The sequence below is a fragment of the Chionomys nivalis genome, chromosome 5, assembly GCF_950005125.1.
Source record: "Chionomys nivalis chromosome 5, mChiNiv1.1, whole genome shotgun sequence".
In the NCBI taxonomy this organism is placed as follows: domain Eukaryota; kingdom Metazoa; phylum Chordata; class Mammalia; order Rodentia; family Cricetidae; genus Chionomys; species Chionomys nivalis.
The window spans coordinates 44,963,075-44,980,030 of record NC_080090.1 but is presented as its reverse complement, the minus strand read 5'-3'; the positions used below and the strand labels follow the sequence as shown (position 1 = coordinate 44,980,030).

General features: G+C 45.5%; 1 protein-coding gene and 1 long non-coding RNA gene across 2 annotated transcripts in view; one reads left to right on the top strand and one right to left on the bottom strand.

The window, feature by feature from the left end:
• Window positions 1–1,492, bottom strand: part of Lrrc3b (leucine rich repeat containing 3B) — an 84,923-nt gene extending 83,431 nt beyond the window's left edge. Inside the window, exon 1 of the mRNA XM_057769920.1 lies at window positions 998–1,492. The gene's annotated coding sequence lies outside the window, so the exon portion shown is untranslated. The remainder of the gene's footprint in view (window positions 1–997) is intronic.
• On the top strand, window positions 13–15,652 carry LOC130874544 (uncharacterized). The gene is made up of 3 exons (XR_009057144.1): window positions 13–141; window positions 564–736; window positions 14,793–15,652. It is a non-coding gene; the product is annotated as an uncharacterized LOC130874544 (long non-coding RNA).
• Window positions 15,653–16,956: the final 1,304 nt, after the last annotated feature.

Below are 16,956 nucleotides of genomic sequence, written 5' to 3'. Positions count from 1 at the left end.
CCAACGCATTCAGAATGTAGCCGAGAGGTTTGTTTGTTCCTGGGGAGGGAGCTCTTTCTACCCTAGGCAGAAGCAGCCAGCCTTCCTAAATACCCCGGGGCAGGAATTCCAGGAGCCGCTTCCCACCTCGGGACCTCCCAGGTACCTAGCCCCTCCCCCTGTATTTGCACATCCAGGCTGGCGGCCCCCCTCCCACCCCCACCGGACTTCAATCTCTTTTCCAAATCCTCTTCGGTGACCACACTAGGCTGCCCCTTCGCCCACGTTAACAGTGCCTTCCGTCTCCTCACCCTTGGGCAGATCTCACCCTCTGGCTGCCTCCTGCATCCTCAAAAGAAACCTTTTCCTCCCAGAACCACTTTCTTCACCCACCCAGAACCTCACTTTCATTCCCCAAGGCACCAAACCGTAACCGAAAGCCACTCCGAGGATTTTATTATCGAGTTGGGGGTGGCGTGCTTGAGTTGTCTGACCCCCACCGCTCTGGATGGAGACCCCCGGATGGCAGAAACCTTCCCTTAAAGTCCCACCTCTCCTGGTTCTCCTTCTCTGCCCCTACCCAGCTGCGACAAGCAGGAGAAGCACTACTAGATCCCAAACCCTCGCCTCTGGAACCGGAGCTGCAGGGAGCGAAAAGTCGAACTGCAAGAACACAGTGAGAGAAATGGACAAATGCGTTAAGGAAAGGGGAGCTGGGGGAAGGGCGCACGAGAGAAATGAACTGGCACCTCACCAGGTGAGAATCATACAGGGAGGGTCACAAAAGTTTGCAGACTACTGCATGGCACCTGGTTGCACAAGAGCGAAGAGGGTCGACTCCCTCCTCGTATTCCAGGCAGAGTCTCTCCAGAGATCTGTAACATAGGGACCCGGGATTTGGACTGACAGGGCTCAAAACTGCGGTCACCGTTCTCTGCTTCCCAGAGAGATGGCCTAGGCAACCTGACTGGGAGCTGATCCCGCGCTCTGCGTAAAGCAACAGGCGGCTGCACCTTACCTTGCGCCAGTCCTGGGTTGGGATGGCTGCTCCATCCTCGTGGCGCAGGGAGGAGGCGTTTGGTGCGTATGCCTAGGGGTGTGCGGGCTGCCAGGGCTGCAGCGGCCGCCACCTCCAGCAGGCTGCAAACTGGGCTGCCCACCCCGACCCGGCCCGCCGGCCGGGCTCCGCTCCGGAGCGACCGCCGCGGCGGCGTGGATGCGCTGTGGCCGGGGCGCAGGACGCAGGCTGTGCGTGGCGCGGCTGGCGTCTTTGCGCGCCGCCACCGAGCGAGCGAGGGTGCGGTCCCGGGCTGCCTTGTGGGGCACGACTTGGCTTTTCGCTGCGGCGGCGGCCGCTGCAGACCCTGTGCGGGGAGCAGGAGGCTCTCTGGAGGAGGAGACAAAGATACGAGGGAGGCAGAAAGCCACTCGCCAACATGCAGGCGGCTCAGTCACTAGAGGGGACTCGCCTCCAAACCTGGGCTGGGGATGGAGGAGGAGGGGCGAGGCTTCTGGGGACTAGAAGAGCTAGAAGGAGTGAACGTGACAGCAGAGCTGGCTATCGCCTCACTGACACAGTTTTCTGCCTTCTAGTTGGAGGGTCCTGAATGGGGAGAGGAGGGGCTTCAGTTTTGGCTGAAGAAGCCAGAGCTTAGGTAGGAGCCTTAGCTTCCTCCTCTGCTCTTGCATCCCCTTGCACAGTTCCAGGAAAGGTTGCTATGGGCCCTTTTCCCCCCTTCTGTTTTCTGATTACTAAACAGGGCAACTGTTTAGCCAAGGCTCATTGCTGTCAATAGGGAAAAGGGAAATATTTAACATTAACTCTACAAATGACTTTTTATTGGGTACCAAGTATTGTGCTAGGCTAATGTGCAGGAGGATGAGTGAGAAAGGAGACGTACTCCATACCCAGGGTTGTTCCATTGTCTGATTTCCAGACGAGTGTACCCTGAATTCCCAGTGCCCAACATTTAGGCAATCAATAGTAGTCCCTAATTCTTGGTAGCCAGTCTCTCCTGCTCCCCCAGGATTCCCTGTCCCTCTCAGAAATAGCTTAAATTGGGCAACAGAAATAGTCCCTTAAGACAGATTGTGTGTGTGTGTGTGTATGGTGTGTCTGTGTGTTAAAGAGAGACAGAGACCAAGACAGAGACAGAAGAAGAGACAAGACAGAGAATTACTAGTTTCCGTAATATTCTTATTTCATGACTTCATAAGATTAGCACAAGAAACCAGTTTTAGATCGAACAACTTGCTTTTCTAGCTTCAATATACAGCAGGGTTTTTCCAAGTCTCCTTCCTCCTAACCTCCACCCCAGGCCAAATCAATCTAAATTCTCTTCTCCATGCTGTCACAGGATTTCATCTCCCATCAATTGTAGGGCTGACATGTTGATGGATTTTTATCATTCTACTCACCTGTGAGACCCCTTCCAGGTGCAACATTCAACACTGCTGGCATCTGGAGAGGAGACAAGGGATGCTTATCTGGTCAAAGATCACCTCCTTCAAGAGCAGTAAACCCCAGTGTCCCTCTAGTAGTTTCTGGAGGAGCAAGCCGCACAGTGGTTTTCACAGGCCCCTTTGCTGACAGCACACAGCCATTTCCTCTGTCTTTGTTCCTGGTTCTTCTGCCCCCAGTGACCATCTCACTTCTCTGCTGAATCCCCACAGGCGGGAAAGCCATGATGTTGAGCTCAAGCACAGGGCAAGAGTCAGGCTTACTGCAGCTGGCACCGAGAGCAAATCCATGCCTGACAGGGAACCACCAGAAACGTCTTTAATATTTGGTGGCCTATATCAAGCTTGTTGGAAGCCTGCTGACATTCCCCATGTTTGCAATGATGCTTCTTTATTGCAGATACATTTAGAAGATTCTGAGCAGGGTTTCACTGCTGTACTGTGAAGAGGTATGCTGCGTCTAGACACATTGCAAATATGTAAATCATTGACACCCCAGAGCAGGCATGCCCTTATGCTATATACTATATACCCTTATATTCCATGGCTCACATTTCTAGTATTTTGCAATGTGATTTGATTAGTCTGGATTTGAATTATCGTATTTTTAACAGTTTTAAACTAAGACTTTAAGGACCTAGAAATAAATATGTATGGACACTAGGCATGTAAATTGGTGTATTTATTTAGAGGAAAACATGGCATTCTTATTGAACGTATACAATTTGTTTGAGGTACTGTGCCAAGGATTCTACTCCTCTCAACTCAGGAGTTAACTGAGAACATACAACCAAACCCTTCTGTAGTGATGCTTGCAGGACTGCTGTCCAAAGGCGTGGACGGCTGGGAGAGAATGAGAGACAAATAGTGAAATATTTCATAAGAATATGTGATAAAATACTACACTTTGAATCGTTATAGATGAGCATTGTCATGGATGCCGGGTGTAGGTTTAGTTGAAGGGTTCCAAGATGGCACAGGACATAATGGGGTTCAGAACCTGGATCCTGCAGATCTGGCTTACAGCCAGGCCTTCCGTATTGTTGACCAATCATGTCTGAAGCTTTATTTTCTCTGCTGTGTGGTTATCTTAATGCTGTGTTTTAAAGGAAATGGTGTGTGGGGAAGGATTCATCACTTACTAATGTCTCTAATACATTCATTGAGGTAAACTTAAAAAAAAAATTCTGACTGTGGCTCAGATAACCCTTAGGTGGCTTTCTGGTTTGGTTGCCTCACCAAGTTGTCAACATGACTTGTTGACTGTTGGTGTCACCCATGCTATAAAAAGGAAAAATGACAAGGCGTGGAGTTTGTCACCTCTGATATAAACTTAGATTTGTTTTGTAGCAACCGGGAATCCAGTCTAGCTCAGCGAAAATATGGGATTTAATATGAGACTCTGATTGGTTGTTCCCTCTGCTTGTGCTGACACCCAATTTAAAAACGAAACAGGAGAAAGGACGCTTCTTGGAGGCTCTACCTATAACTTAATTAGTACACCAGAGAAGGAACTTAGCATGAAAGGGTCATGAGGCTCTCTGACCTTCAAATTCACCTTCACGGCCTTCTGCTTCAGAGCTGGGCCTTTTGTAAAAGCTGTCTGCACACACCAGAAATGTTCCAAAGATACCCGGGAAAATGGGACGTGCTGCCGCTTTCCGTCTGACTTCCTTTGGAAATGGAGTGCTTTGTTTTGGTCAGTGTGTTCCAGGAACCTTTGCATGTAGAAGAAATCCCTCCAATTCTGTGCCACATTCCCAACTAAAACCTTTCTAAAAAAGTACAAAGGCCTACTTCTCAAGGGAGGGGACCGCTGAGTTTCTCAAATTCAAACGGTTGGGGTGCCTGAAGCCCTGTTGCTTATGGAATGGAAAAAAAAATCAAAGCATGAAGATGATGCTCCCACAAAATCGTTGACAGAGGTATTTGATAGGAAGCCAGTGCAAAGCAGCCTAATGCTGGAATTTGGGCAAGGAGGCCCCTCAAGATCATGCTTGCTGCTAGGCTCAACCTCAAGCAAAGGAAGGCTGTGCTGTGCTTAGCCTTGCACTCCATGGCAGCTGGGGGCCTGGTGGTGACCTCATCTCCATACACACTGCTCTCTAGGAGCTCTAAGTCTTTTTCATAGCTGGTGGCTTGGTTCACATGGAGAGGGAGGCCCCAGTATAATCAGACCTTCCCTTAATAATGAACACCCAATGATTCATGAGTGCAGTGATACAGGCTCCTTCAGTCTTGACACGACTGCACAAATTTTAATCCAGAAAGGATCAGCACCTGAACTTAAGAACCACCCAATCATTTGAATAATTTTCCAAGTGAATCAATTCTTTTCCAAGAATAGGGGCTAATTTTATAAAGAATTGGAGAACTAGTGGGTTAATTGCATTAATAATATTATGTATTGTTTGATTTTAATAATGATTCTATATCGTAAAGACTAAATTCCTTACCCTGGTCTTTAGGGTCTCTATAATTTAACTCTCACCCTGTGGCCCCATACATACCTCCAGCTTTCCATCAGCCAGCTCCTGTCCCCATGACTTGCAGGCCAGATGCATGTGCAGAGCACACACTTGCTGCAAACCCACTGAGAAGATGAATAACTGTGGAACCCCTTACCTTTCCCATCTCCAAAACAGCAATGTCACTTCTGAGCTACTCCACAGGGAAGCTAATTAATTCTCTGAAACTGGAAAATATTTTGAAGTTCCACAGTACTTTAAAAGCCTTCAAGTACACTAATATGGGCAATAAAAACCATTATTATTACTTTCCTGACATAGAAATGGTGAATAGTTTCCTTTAAATGTGTTTGTTTTGAATATACTCAGGACATTTGAGGAAGTAATGTATTGTTGGCTCATTTCTCTTAGGGATGCCTTATATGGTCTACTGTTTGCTCACTTTTTAGTGTTGACAACTTCTGTTTACACTTAACATTGGTTACCAGGAAGGTGACAAGACTCCAGCCTTCTGCAGTTCTGTCTTAGTAGACAGTATGGGTACCTATGGGTGACTTCTCTGGCCATATCCTGTCATCTTGCTACCAACCCACACAGTCTAATAGAGCTCCTTGTCTGCTTGAAATTTCCGGAAATTTCCTCAGAGTTACCTGTGAGAAGCATAGCAGCCAAATCTACCATGCATGGAACCCTTCATGGAATATGCATGTTGGACACCACCTGCAGAATGAATCTTAAGCTGTCACACTGGGCTAATGTAAGAGACAGTGGCTCCCTAGGTGGCCTTCAACCCTGGCTGCCACCGTTGGTGCCATTTTCTGCATTTCCCTTGGCTTCTTATTCATCTCCATGTTTAAATAAATTAATCTTCCTGCTTAAAGTCATTCAAATTGGTTTTTGTCAGCCAGGACCAAAAGAATCCCCTCTAATACAGCATTGAAGAAGGATTTGAGAATCGCCTCCCAGAGAAAGTCAGACTAAAGGTTAGAGACGACATCTGCACACACGCTTCCGCGGGAGCCTTTCCTCTCCTGAAGTCAAAAGCTCGGCAAACAATAGAAGTGGAACCTCGGCTTCTAGAGACACAAATTCTACCTCTAGTGTAAAATCCAGGGGCAGGGCAGGCCCTTGACGACATGAAGGTTTCCTGAGGGCAGAGAACAGGGTTGTCTGCCCCTATACCCTTACAACTGGAAAATTCTGTACGTTTAATGCATTTCTGTTTAGTGAGTTAATGTGTTTGTGTCTCCTTACTTGCACTGGAAATAATGAAAAATTACGTTTTGCTAACTCATTCTGTAGCCCAGTCACTGTACTGAAGCTTCCTCCGAACCTCACTCAGCTTCTTACAGCCCAGAGGGTGTGGGCTGGCGCAGTACGGATCAAGAGAACTTGTTCTCATAGATTAGTTTGCTGAGAGAACCCATGCTCTTTTTCCTGTGATCATGATTTAAACCTAAATGTCTCCAGAATATTTTTTCTATTGTACCACAATCTCCTTAATGCATCTCACCAAAGGGCAGAAGTCTGTGCTGGGTGGTAAGCCCTCATCATCCGCAAAACTAACTAGCTTTTCTTCTTTCCCTTCTGTCCCTCTCGGAAACTTACCAAACTGCCTCCCTCTGGCCTACTTATTCTTGATCACCAAAGGAGAATGTCAGATTGACGTGTGCTTTTAGTGAATGAGATTCCCCCTTTTTGCAAATAGCTAGTATGCAGGGCATACACACGGTATGCCCTCCGTGACGCTCTGGACCTCCCTCCTGGGACTGTCTTAGTGACTCAATAGACAAGACAGCTTGCCTCAGAGATCCCGATCATATTTTTGAATAAGGTTCAAAAGCACCAGGATAGATATTTTTATCTTTATCAAAATTAGTTTTATATGTCTTGTAGTGGCGAAAAGGTAGAAACCAACCAAATATTGACCAGCTGCAAGTAAGATTGTATATATATATATATATGCACATTGGAAAATTGATTGGTTATACAATATACTGAAGAGTTAATTTATTATTTCTAATTGTCTCGTTGAAAGGACTTTTGAAGTAGGTGGTGCTATTTTATTCATTATAAAATGCATTCCCCTGGCATTTAATTAGAGTCTGATCGTTCAGTAGCCTTTCCATTTTGACTTGTAAGTCTCCGGGTGATCTAGGCTCTTTCGTTTTCCCAGCATCCTCTGCCACCATTACCTCATCTTTTCTTATTTAAAGCCTCCCCCCCCCCCCCCCCCCGGTTCTAAACCTTTGAATCTTCCTCTTCTGTTCCTGGCTTTTTTTTATGATTGGGACTTTTAAATTTTATTTTACTTATTTTAATTAATCTACTATTTGACAATCTCATGCACGTATAAGTGTGATACTTTCTGGTCACACTCCCTCACACACACTCTACCATTCTCCTCTCACACCTATCGACCCCTCCCCCAAAAGTCTCTATCTACTCTATATCTTTTTGGGGGTTTTTTGCTTTTGCTTTTTGACCCACTGGATTTTACCAAGGAGACTTGCATGGGCATGGGTGTGAGCCTATCTGCTGTAGTGTAAGTAGATCTCCAGTGGCTACAGATGGCTTCCTATACACTCCTAACAATCCGTGACCGCCATTAACCATCCTGAGTGAGGCGAGGCCCGACGAGCCCCTCCCACCTATGACCGAATGTTCACACAGCCATCGTGAGTTTATGAGTGTCGTGTCACTCCCTGAGACAGTGTTTCACCATCCTCATCTCTGTCACTCGTGTATTACAGTCTTCCTATCCATTCTGCTGTGATGTCCTGTGAACTTTCAACACGTGATGTGGGCATCCTATTTAAGTCTGAGCACTTTCTAGTCACTTGTACCAGGCACCTTGACTAGCCGCAAGTCTCCACAGTAACTAACTGTATTCACTACAAAGATAAGCTATTTAGACTAGGGGTGAGGATAAGAATAAACTATGGTTATAAACATAGATAGCTAAAAGGCAGTTTGATAACATTCATTCAGAAACACAAGTATAGTAGGGTTACCCTAGTGCTTTTAATCTCTCCATTCATGGGATTTTGACCAGATCAATGATATGTGGTATGAACTTCTTGCCATAGAGCTAGTCTCAGATCAAATCAGAAATCAGTTGATTGGCCCTACCCATAACCAACTGCAACCCTTGGGAGAGTGGGCCTCACACCTTTCCAGGGCAACACACTAGAGCGAGCCCTGGTGCTGTGGGTGCAGGTGAGTGGATGATTCGGCACAGGGGGCATGAGCCAAGAATGGGGGAACTGGGCCTGTCCTTCACCTGAACAGAGCTGGAGAGATGGCCCTAGTGGCGCAGGCAGAGAACAGCAGGCAGGCTGACCAACTCCCCTATAATCCAGGCCCACCCCAACATCTTCCCCATCTAAGAACTGCTAACACATGTGAAAGCGCTGCAGAACCAAAGCTGGAGGATCTCCATGACACAGGGCAACAATAGGCTATTTGAGAGGAGTCCCTGTGTAGCTCCAGTATTGACAGTATGGCAGAAGGCAGGGGCCTTGAACTAGACCAACAACTCGCGTCTTGCAATGAACATTTATAAGCAAAACTGTTTGGGTAAAGGGTAGAGTGGGTGACAAACCACGGTTTCCACTGCAAGATTGCTTTTGATGTTGTTGATTTATTTTTGCTTGTTCTCTTTAATTCGTATTTTTATTTTTTGTTTTCTTTTGGGGAGAGGTTGTAGGGGCAGAGGGCAGACAAGGAGGGATGGAGAGATGAAGGAGATTGTGGTGCATGATATGAAATTCACAAAGAATCAATGGGAAAGAAAAGAAATCAGTTGATGACTAGAACAGCTGTTCCATTATAGCATCAGGAGGCTGGTCTTGCCTTGCAAGTTACTATCATAGCGTGCAGAGTCTAAAGCCGGGAAAGATTGCCACTGACCGTTGCTTTCCCCACTGTCTACATAACACCCCTAAAGGATGCACTCAGCTCAGTTTCAGCATGGTTTATTTACATTCTACAACTAAGCTGTGTGGAGTCTTCAGCAATAGGATCTTACCATTCTGGGGCCATGTAAGAGCAGCGGTTATGTTTCCAACGCCAAGAAATGTCACATGACTAAGGTGAGAGGTATGCTGGTTACCCCAATTGCATCATTCCATATAGTATAAAGGTGTTGGACTATTACATTGCACCCCCCAATACATATGGTAACAAATGTCTATCAAAAATAGAAACACGTTTATAAAAAAATGAGACCCTTGAATAAACCTTAAATGCATTACTGCCTACCAAAGAAACTACTTCACAAAGACGACATACTGTATGGCTTCATTGTACAAAACAACTCTAACAGGGGGATATACAACGTGACAAGCAGATTTGTAGTTGCATGGGCTGGGCTTGGAGGTGAGGCTCCTTTTTAAATATGGGTGTGATTTAATCACACAATGCAGCAGCCATACTGATCTGTGCACACGCTAAAAGTCGTAGAAAGGTATGCATATGAGTTCCAGCTGAGAAAAGCTACATACATGTTTCATACATGTGATAACAGAGCTAAGATTAGGATACATGAAGACTCTACTATCTTCTTATTCTCTCTCTGCCCGTCTTTTCTGTCTCCACCTAGACAGCAGCCTAGGAGTATAAGCTAGAAGCACCTCAATGTCCTGACCATCTCATCTCTTCCTTAGGTCTCCTTTGTCCACCATGTCTCCTTGTGCATTATTCTTCATATGGAGCTTTGGACCTGCAAGGTTTATTCTTATCATCTAGTAGAATTAACCAACTCAGTTCACATCTCAGAGGCTTTAAAGGAAAGGAGCAAAGAAAGCTGAGTGACCTTAATAAAAGATGCCGAAGAGGTCCTTATCAGTAGCTGCTCACTCTAGCTACTTTTGCATCCTGTCAAAGATGTTTGCATTTCCAACGGAGCCTGGCAGGCTTGCTGCTGCTGCTCTGTATAAGCCCTGGCTGCTGAGGCGGGCTTGCCTTCCTCCCTCTGTCGTGCTTAGGGAAGCCAGCACAATATTCATGCTGGCTGGTCTGGAGTCAGTTCAGTATTTAATTATGGGGTTGGTTTCCTTCTTTTGTACTAGTGTTTTCTCCGCCCACCGGGGGTGTTTGAAGAATCTGACAAGGAAGTTTTCTGGCCGTCCATGTTTCATTGTAAGAAGCCAAGGGCATGTGGGAACAGCCCTCCCTCCATTACAGGCTGGGGTTTCAGTCTTTCTTCTTAAACTTAAGGTACACTAGGGAAGCCATGGGACTTCCCAGACATTGGTTTACTCTGATAGAAAGGGAGAGAATTATTCCATTGTATCCAAAAGTTCCTTTTAGAGTGGGTATTCCCCAAACAGGGCACAAGATCTCCAGGCACAAGCGTCTCTACAGGTTTGCAAACAAGAAGTTGACAAACACAATGGAGTGCAGATGTATTTGTTCGCTAATGATGTAGCAGCAGGCCGCTTGTTCGTCCCGGCTGCCCAGAACCGAAAATATCACACAGAAACTGTATTATTTAAATCACTGCTTGGCCCATTAACTCTAGCTTCTTATTGGCTAACTCTTACATATTAATTTAATCCAACTTCTTTAATCTATGCATCACCACAAGGTCATGGCCTACCAGCAAAGTTTCAGCACATCTGTCTCAGGTGGGCTCCATGGCTTCTCTCTGACTCTGCCTCCTTTTTCCCAGCATTCAGTTAGTTTTCCATGTCTACCTCTATTCCCTGCATAGGCCCAAGACAGTTTCTTTATTAACCAGTGGTATTCACAGCATACAGAGGGAGAATCCCACATCATAATGAAGCCTCATTTGCATAGCTTTTTGCTGGGACATCAGTGCCCGAAGTAGATCTGTGTTCCTAGGTCAGCTCCCTCCAAGAGTATTAGCAAGCATGCATACATTGGGTTACAGGAGGGATCCCCAAAACATGAACCCGAGTTGGTGTGGTATCAGAACACCTGCATGAATGTACCTCCTCCAGCTCTGCCTGGGAGATACATCCTACCATCTTATGCTTACACAGACATTCACTCTAGTGTGAGCCATGTCGTGTGTATTCTGTCAGAATATTCACACAGATAACCCCTCTACCACGAACCTGGGCTGTGTGCTGTGTCTGGGTCTTCCCACACAACGCTTTTCCCAGTGTGGGCCTCAGTAGTGTGCTCTGTGAGGATTCCCACACAAATACCACCTTCAGCCCTGCCTGGGAGGTATGTTCTGTCGGGATACACCTTCTCCACACACATTCCCTCTCAGCGTGGGCCTGGGTGGTGAATTCTGTCAGGATATCCACACAGACACCCACTTCAGTGTGGGCCTGGTGGTATCCTTGGTCAGAAGACTCCTACACAGACATCCTCTCCAGCCAGGTGTGCCCACACCGTGTGATACTCACACAGCTATGGAGAGACCTCTAGTACATGGGCCAGGTGGTATGCTGGATTAGGATGCTCACATGGGTACCTCTTCAGTGTGGTCTGGTGGTATACTGTGTCAGAAGACCCCAAAAGACATCCCTTCCAGTGTGGACATGTGTGTTGTGCTGTGTCAGGAGACTCCCACACAGACACCCTCTCCAGCAAGGTGTGCCCACACTGTGTGATACTCACACAGCTATGGAGAGACCTCTCCAAGACTGTCCAAGTACCTGGAGGGTGACCATTACATAAGTGCCATCGTACTCTCTGCCTTCATCTTTCCTGAGGTAATTGCCTTCATTCTATTTCCAATGCTTTGCTAGCAATGTCACATGGCCTACTGACAGTTGTTCAATGGAATCTGAGATCATATTCCAAGAGGAAAAAGTATGGCATCACATGTGGGCCAATATGCTGCTTCTGTGAGCCACTGGCTTTGCTTCCAAACAGGTTACGTGTAGGAAGCACCTGGCTCACTTGGTAAAGAGATGGAGTTCTGGGAAGCAGGCTCTTGAGGGAATCTGACCCACACTCTCCAAACAAGGGGCCAAAGAAACACTATAGCACAGAAGAACCTTCTCGAGACAAGGGCGCTGAAGAGCCTGCTTCCTTTCTATGCATTCACCTTTCGCTTCCATCCACAGCCACAAGGACTCCCCGCTTCTTCGACCACATCACACTATTTCTCCCCCTCTCACACTGCAAGGCTGGTTGAGAATATTATCATTCCCCACTTGAGCATTGTTTCATTTCCCCAAGAGGTCTACCTACCCCATCTCACCTCTTCTCTTGCCTGCCACATCCTCGTTCTGCGCGCAGCAGCTTCAAGCCTGCAAAGCGAGTGCGACATGCCTTGCTCAGAATTATTCAATGGCTCACGCTAAAATTTTAACTTCATTGAACAAGTTGAACTATGACTGTGCCTACCTGCTCTCTTAGCTGCATTCCCTGCTATTCTCCCTTCTCCTGTGGTCCAGCCAAAGTCAGATGTTCACAGTTGTGTTCTCTCCCGTGGAATGCTTTCTGATTTGAGCTCTGCATTCAGGTGCCTTCTCCTTACCCTTCAAGCATCTCTTACCAACGCCCTCTTGAGTTAATTTCCTGACCTCGCCTTGAGTCAGTTTTCAAATCTCCAAAGAGGGCGTTGTCTGTATAACCAATGCTCCATCTATATACTTACCACACAGCAATCATGAGACTAGATAGAGTTTTCATGATGACCTTGAGCATAATTACCTGAAACTACAGCCATGTGTTAGATTTCCCAAGAACCAAGTTAGGTAATGGGTGTTCAAAAGAATACCTAAAGAAGAGAATGAAAAGGGCATTTATATAGCAATTATAGTGCACTGGTCTTTGCACTTGTAATTTTCACCAAAGCTTTCATATTAGGATTGAGAGGACAAGAAAGTAAATAGTCTACTAGATAGACCGGACAGAATAATAAAAGTATGTTATACTTACATGTATAAGAATAAATATGTTAATAACAAAAATTACACACATTGAGAAGACAATAAGCTGGCAAGTACTCTCCTCTGTGTAGAAACTAATTTGAAGATGATATTGGTGAGGCATCTCTCAGGTGAGCTGGACAGGAAGTGTAGATGGTACATGAGTCAGGGAAATCCTGGAATCATGAGCTGGGGAGACACTGAGAGGGATTCTCAGATATGCAAATGAGAGGGATTCTCAGATATGCAAATGAGAGGGATTCTCAGATATGCAAATCATATCCACCGATGGTAGAAAAAGCATGCGCCAGTTCTCTTAACTATTGAAGAATGCAACTGCCACTTTCAAAAGGGAGGGAAAGAAAGTAATATTGGGTAAGCCACACAGAGGAATTTGTAAGGAGCCTAGAAGAGTACAGTGGAGGTGAGATCTCATCAGGGAGACTGTGGGAGAATTTTGAACAAGGCACATCTCCTTCGTGTTTGCAGGCTAGACGTTTATGGCTATGAACTTGGGATAGATGGAAGGTGTCTATGAAGATATGGGATAGAGGTGGTGAGGCTCTTGAGAACTCACCTGCAATGGGAAATATTTTTAACAAATTTATTGTTATTAGTGTGTGGGTACGTGTGTGTGCCACAGCTCATGTATCAGGATCAGAGGACAGCCTTGTGGAGTTGGTTCTTTTCTTCTATTTGCACATGGGTTCCAGGAGTCAAACTCGGTCTTGTGTGTCAAGTGGTTTTATCCAGAGCTGTCTAGTCAGTCTCATGTGGTCAATCTTGACTGTCAACCTGATAGGATCTAGAATTTCCTAGATTTCCAACGTAGGGTAAATTGGAAATCTAAATGTGAATAGCACCCTAAATGTGAATAGCACCCTAAATGTTGATAGTACCATCTCATGGACTCAGGTCCTGGACTGAATAAAAGAGAAGTGAGTTAAACACAGCGTTTATCTCTCTATACCTCCTGAATGTGGACACAAGGTGGTGAGCTACCTCCAGCTCTTATCTGTACGCTCTTTCCCATGAAGGTAAACTGTAATACAGCACACACCATTCCTTCTTCAAGGTCTCTTTCTCAGGTATTTTATCAAGACCAAAGAGCCCCCAGAAAAGTGGCTAACCCACTCCCAGTGTATTCAAGGTGAGAAGTCGGTGTTCCAACAGTTCCAACTGGGGCTTGGCGAGGCACAAAAAAATATGCAGGGAGATAGATAGTTTTGAGATAAGTAAAGGTGTCTGACCTTAGCCACACGGGCATGTGTTAAGTTAGAGAGTCATCCTCACCATTCAAGATTTCTGTGTCAGCATAGTTTCACTGTAGCTGACATAGCTTGCTGCAGATCCAAAAACCATTATCTAACCCAACATTCTTTCCACATAGCCTGTATCTCCTGTATGCTGAAAGTCTACTCCCCTCCTTGACTTGTCATGGAAGAACATGCATTAGATAGGCTTACACTCTGTGCACCCAGGCGTGGACAAGGAAGTTTCTAGTCAAAGCTTTCTCCCTGTAAAAGAATGCTAGAGGAGCAACATACCTTGTGGTCACGGTCTTGCCATGAGTATTTCTTACAGCTAGTATCAGTGTAACTATCTGGAGATCAGGAGGTGACATCCAGAAGACAAAATTCAGTAGCTCAAGGACAGACGACTGAAGGGAAAGAAATGGCCAAGATCCTTTGGGTCGTTGTTTGAGCTATTCTAGCAACGTGATAATGACACACAGCTGGGCTTTGGATAAGTAAACTAGTACAGAGACTTATTTGAAAGGTTTTGCTGCTCTGAAAGTTGTCAGTGGACCAACTGTGTCAATGTCTACAACTCCTTGAAGCGGCACAATCTTGAGTGTCACCCCACAGCACTGAATGGGATGTGCATTGTAACCAGATCTCAAGCTTGAGCTGAAGGCATTAGAGCGGGGAGTCCTGGTTTTAGCACCGCTGGAAGCATGCTCTTATTTCAATGTACTGCTCTGTCTGTCAGTTGAATAACTGTTCTTTATTTCGTTATTCCACAGCACGTGACCACCCTCTCTAAAGCAAAAGACACTTGATGTTGTCACTTATGGCACAGCATAAACATCCTACTGTGGGAACTAGTCAAGGCAGGTATCCCTCGCGGCAGCAGGGATGTCTGAAGGGTGGACACTATCACCTGTCAACTTCCGCATTTCTTTTTACACCTGTCATCAAGCTTCACAAAACTGTAAACAATTTAAGTGTCTATTGACTAAAATCATAAATCTAAAAAATTTTTGCCTTTACTTTGACCAATGAAGGACTTAGAGCTTCTAGTAACTCAGCACAACAGATGCTAAAGGCTGCTGTGGTTTACCTGCTTTAGGCTACAAATGTATTTTATTTGCTTATGAAGTCACCTTAACGGGGAGGACTCTTCCTGGCCAAATAAGCTTGATGAAGTTTGGGTTTTGTTTTTTGTTTTTTTTTTTTTAACGGTGTCCCTATCTCTGTTCTCTTCCCAAGGCACCATTGCTTATTTGACACTGGAATAATAAAGGTCATTTCAAGGTTGCTTCTCTCAAAGGCTCCAGAGCTAGGCCTCTAGGGACTGTTCTGTATATCTAAGTGCTTAATTGAAAGCAATCAATGTCACAGATCAATTCAGGATTTAGCATCAAATACTGTTTGCTGAATAAGACCAAGAAGGAAATCCCTGGCCTCATAGAACTCAGGAAAGCCCCAGAGTGGAAGGCCCATTCTAGCAGATTCTCCCTTCCTTAAACGGTTCTGGCAGAAGGTAGAATGCAAAAATAAATATAGAAAATTGATTTAGCCTTTTCATTTAATAAAAAACATCTAGAGATTTAATAAAGTAGAAACTGTATTTAATATAGGTGCACACATACACACATACACACACTCACGTGTGTGCACACACAGAGGGAGGAAAAGAGATATAAAGAAATGGAGGGAGGGATGATGGGAGAGGGAGGGAGAGAGGGGAGAGAGAGAAAAGGAGAGAGAAAGAGAAATTAGTCATCTTATAACATGTACACCAAAATACAGAACTTCACTTGGCTTGCTGTTTTTCCATGATTTTCTAAATACATCATAATCATCTGCTTGTAACTGTGTTTTGGCCTACATCATCTGTGTCTGGTGGTAAAGCTCAACTTGAGAGAAGAGCATGAGGCTTCAGTCCAGCCTCCATTCTGCCTGGAGCTGGGAAGGGGGACTCTGTCAGCCTCAGAGCACACAACTGTGATGAAGAGCCTCAACTTCACCTTAGCTATGGGGAAGACCATGCAAGGATCTAGAGAAAGTGGCTTCAGAGACTGCTTGGAAATGATGTGAGCTCATGTAGAGAAGCTGGCTCGCAGACCCGCCTGCTGTGATGACACTGTGACCATGGGATCTGCATGTGTGGACTGTGCTGGTTGTGGAAAGGAACTGATGTGGCGCAGCCACGCCATTCCTAGAAGTGACAGCTTCATGCTGACCACTGAAAGCCTAACTCCACGGAACCAAACTGCCCAATAAAAAAATGGCAGAGGACCACGCAGAACAGCAGGAACTGTGAGTCTTCTACTAGCTTCAGAAAGCAGAAAAGCTCAAACGCTCATCTGGAGCCTCAGAGACCCTGGTAGCACACTGAACTTCCTCAAATTCTTGTCAAAGATTGGGAAAAATTGGTCCTATTGCTTTAGGGTTATCATGTTTCATTCCCAGAAGAAAAACTAACTTTATGTTAATATTCATAGTGTGCTTTTTGTTTGTTTTTATTGTTTAAACATGACCAGTTGAAATTCAGTAGTAGTTATTATTCATGAAGACAGACTTTGATAATTGATTTATTGTTTCCACTTTAGGCTAACAACAGCTTCCATTCATGACCAGCACTCAAGAAGCCATGGAGTCCTGAGAGGTTTGATAGTTTGCCCAAGCATCACAGTCACTGTTTAGTTAGACTTCTCTTTTACTGTGAGAAAGCACCATGGACAAAAACAACTTGGGGAGGAAAGGGTGTATTTCTTTTCTTACAACCCACAAGTAACTAGCCAACGCTGAGTGAAATCAGGAATTCAAGGCAGGAACCTGGGAGCAGGAGCTGAAGCAGAAGTCATGGAGGAATGCCGCTTCCTGGCTTGCTCTGCATGGCTTGCCTAACCTTTCTTATATCACCCAGGACCGTCTATCTAGGGGTAGCACTGTTTGCAGTGA